Raw genomic sequence first — 3,388 nt, 5'->3', positions numbered from 1 at the left:
TTTACCTCATCAAGATTGTTGTTTCCAGCCATGAAGCAGTCTTTGTCATCTCCTTCAGATTCTTTTTCTTCATTTGAGTCATTCTCAAGATCTTCCCAAGCTGCCATGAGTACTCTCTTCCTTTCCTTCTTTCCTTTGTCCTCCTTTTTGAGCTTTGGACAGTTTGATTTGAAGTGTCCAGCCTCCTTGCAATGATGACACGTCACCTTGCTCAAGTCTATTTTGTGCTCCTTTGAACTTGAACCTTTGTATTTGCCCTTGCTCTTCATCATTCTTCTAAATCTCCTAGCAAAAAACAAAAGCTCGTCATCTGAAATACCATCACTTAACTCACTCTCTTTCGGTTCTATTCGTGACTTAAGGGCTATTCCCTTTTTCTTTGAGTCTGTGTTTGTGTGTGTGGCTTCATAGGCAAGGAGTTTTCCTTTCAGCTCATCATAGGTTATGGGACTTATGTTGTTACTTTCGGTTAGGACAGTAGCAGTGTTTTCCTACTCTTTTGTGAGGCTTCTAAGGAGTTTTCTCACCAAGGTTTGTTCTGCATAGTTTGTACCCATAGCATCAAGGTTGTTGATTATGATTAAGAATCTCTCAAAGGCTTCATCAATGCTTTCTCCATCTTTCATGCTAAACATCTCGTACTCTTTTCGCAGCATGTCAATCCTCGTTTCTTTGGCTTGTTTGGTGCCTTCATGTGTAACCTGGAGTTTTTCCCAGATTTCTTTGGTTGTCTTGCATCTAGACACCTTCCGGTACTCTTCAAAGCTGATAGCACAGTGAAGAAGATTGATTGCTTTAGCGTTCAGCTCTATCTTTTTCTTGTCATCTTCATTCCATTCAGCTTCTTCTTTTGGAGTCACCACTCCATTAAGACTTGTTTTTGTTGGGATCTTTGGACCTCTCACAACGATCTTCCATAAGTTGTAGTCAATGGATTGGATGAAGATCCTTATCCTTTCTTTCCAGTAGGAATAGTTCTTCCCGTTGAAGAAAGGTGGCCGGTTGTTTGACTGGCCTTCAGTGAGGGTGTAAGCAACTGTGGTTGTGCCCAAGTTGTTCGCCATTGGATTTTTGCTCCAAGCGGTTAAGCTTAATTCTTGAGACCTTAGCTCCTGATACCAATTGAAGGTTGTGGTAGGCTTAGAGAAAGGGGGGTTGAATCTATGCCTTCCTTGGTTAGTTGCTGTTTTGACCCTTTTTAATCAAAGTTACAAATCTGATTCTGTTTGAACTCAGCAGCGGAAATTTATGAGACAATTTATTTTTACCTCATGAATATCAGAAAACAGAACATGACAGAGAAGAAAAAGCTAACACCAGCATATATCCTGGTTCGGTTGCTTTGTGCTATACAACCTACATCCAGTCTCCTCCACAACTATGGAAGAATTTCACTATAGTTAACAGTATTACATACACCAATTTCACACTCAAGTCCTATCCTAACTTGACATTGGCTATGCTAACTCCTAACTATTCACCCTTAGTGCTAACCCAACTAAGAAAGGGATACCAAACAGGTACAAGATACAAGTCACTTAGCTAACCTAAAGAAATCTGAAAATAACTCTAGGCTTTTCTCTAAAGTGTATCTCTCAGCTTTTTTCAACTCTTGGCTTTTTCTCAAGCTTTCTCACAATGCCTTTTCTCTCAAGAAATTACAGAAAGATAAGCTTAGAAAAGTACATTACAAATCTTGCTGGTTAGTTGTACGGATTGCAAAAAGTGTGATTGCAATTTCGTGCACCAATCATCAGAGTAGAAACTTTTCCTCTGACTTCCTCATCTTGACCGAAAGCCACAAAGCAGTAACCATAGAAAACTTCTCATGGTCAACTTGATCTTAGCCATAGAAAAGCTACTTGGTCCCCAAGTATCACTTGTGACCGTAGATGTGAAACAGAATAGGGCAGAGAACCACTTTTCCTTGAATGCCATTTTCGGATATAGCAGAGAGTTGGGAAGAAGAGAAGAAGATTTGATGCAAGCAAAATGAGATGGATTACCTTTAACCTAAACTTGATTTGGTTTGGATTTTCTGTTTTAATTTCTGTGTGTCAAGCTTTACCTTTCTCTCTTTTGCTTCTTTGGTGTTTTGTTTAGTGAAGAAGCTCTTTCTCTTTCTTACTTTTCTGAAGGTTTGATTTGACTTGATTTGAGAGGAGGAGAACGTTGCTTTGGTTGGAGCAATATGGTGGAATTTGAAAATCAATTCGGGCTTGGATCGGTTTGGTTCATGTAACCCGTTTGGCCCATCTGATTTCTTTGGCTTCTATCTTTTGCTTTTGTTTGGGCTTTACCCATCAGCCTTGCTATATTGTCTTTATACCATTTGGGCTGCTTAAATGAATTTGGCCTGCAACATGAAATAAATAATTAGTAATATGCCATTAAAATTGATCAACACTAATTATTTATTTTGCCCAAAAATAATGTTTGTCATCACTAATTAATTTAGTTAATTTCTTAACTCAACACGGGTTACTGTATCTATCTAGGAATAAACCTCATAGCTTGGAAGAGTGGCAAGCAGTCAAAGGTTAGCAGATCCACCAGAGGCATAATACAGGGCAATAGCCTCAGCGCAAACAGAGATTATGAGCATCCAGCAGCTATTGGTAGAACTGGGAGTACAACAACAAATTCCTCCAACCATTTACTGTGATAATCATAGCACCTGTATGCTTGCTACCAATCCTGTACTGCATAGCAAGTGCAAGCACTTAGAGATGGACTTACATTTTATCAGAGACTTGGTCAATGCTAAGCAACTTTATGTAGTCCATATATCAGCTCTTGACCAAGTGGCAGATTTATTCACCAAACCGCTCTCAATTTCCCTATTCACTAAATTTAAGAGCAAACTTAGGATAGGGACTCATCCCTCTCTAAGTTTGAGGGGGGTGTTGAGGGTAAGCCCACAAATAGGAACTAGTTTGTTAGACTAGTTGGTTAGTTACTAAAGGAGAAAAATCTTATAGTTCTGTTTCTCCACCTCAGCAGCTTACCTAACCTCTCTGCTATATATATATATATATGATATGAGATATAGAAAATAGAATCAATTCAGTTCTGAATAACAAACTCTCCTCTTTACACTGCATTGTTAACAGCAAGATTAGTTTATTTGATCTGAGTCCTTTCCGCTAGAACTTCAACTGCTGAAGTCATATTGAGTCAATTCTTTCATGTAACAGAATCGAACAAGATACGGCAAAGCTCGACAAAAAAGGCAAACTGGAGGAGATGCGTCAGTGTTAGAATATACTGGAGGAGAGGCTGGCTTGGAAGTAACAGAATATACCTGAAATGCAGAGACGAAGGGAGCAGGCACAACGAGAGCGGCAGCGGAGAGAGCTCGTGCGACGATGGCGACGAAGGGAGAAGA

General features: G+C 39.5%; 1 protein-coding gene across 1 annotated transcript in view; it reads right to left on the bottom strand.

Annotated features, from left to right (window-relative positions):
* The window catches only part of LOC110280953 (calmodulin-binding protein 60 B), a 19,353-nt gene extending 15,966 nt beyond the window's left edge, over positions 1–3,387 (bottom strand). The window contains exon 1 of the mRNA XM_052257724.1: positions 3,305–3,387. The gene's annotated coding sequence lies outside the window, so the exon portion shown is untranslated. The remainder of the gene's footprint in view (positions 1–3,304) is intronic.
* Between the last annotated feature and the right edge of the window lies 1 nt (position 3,388).

This window comes from Arachis duranensis, chromosome 1, assembly GCF_000817695.3.
Source record: "Arachis duranensis cultivar V14167 chromosome 1, aradu.V14167.gnm2.J7QH, whole genome shotgun sequence".
NCBI classification, from domain to species: Eukaryota; Viridiplantae; Streptophyta; class Magnoliopsida; order Fabales; family Fabaceae; genus Arachis; species Arachis duranensis.
The sequence above is the reverse complement of the archived record's forward strand: the minus strand, read 5'-3'. Positions and strand labels throughout refer to the sequence as shown.